This window comes from Octopus bimaculoides, chromosome 10 (genome assembly GCF_001194135.2).
Source record: "Octopus bimaculoides isolate UCB-OBI-ISO-001 chromosome 10, ASM119413v2, whole genome shotgun sequence".
NCBI classification, from domain to species: domain Eukaryota; kingdom Metazoa; phylum Mollusca; class Cephalopoda; order Octopoda; family Octopodidae; genus Octopus; species Octopus bimaculoides.
Genome location: NC_068990.1, coordinates 26,210,478 through 26,210,745, shown reverse-complemented (window position 1 = coordinate 26,210,745; position 268 = coordinate 26,210,478). Strand labels below are relative to the sequence as shown.

The following is a 268-nucleotide window of genomic DNA, read 5'->3' as shown; positions in this document are numbered from 1 at the left end:
CACACACACACACACACACACACACACACACACACCGTCAAACAGCTTGCTTATACAAGCGCTGCCAATTGAAAGCTCTGCATACCAGATGCCAGTAAGTTTCAGGGGTCACCAGGAAACCATATGTGTATATATGTGGGTATATATGCATATGTGTAAATGTGTGTGTGTGTGTGCACACATATATATATACACATACACACGCACACACACACACACACGCACACACATACACACACACACACACATATATATATATATATATATA

General features: G+C 40.7%; 1 protein-coding gene across 2 annotated transcripts in view; it reads left to right on the top strand.

Annotated features, from left to right (window-relative positions):
• Positions 1-268, top strand: part of LOC106877481 (heparan sulfate glucosamine 3-O-sulfotransferase 5) — a 471,645-nt gene that overhangs the window by 148,879 nt on the left and 322,498 nt on the right. The gene's annotated exons all lie outside the window — the stretch shown is intronic.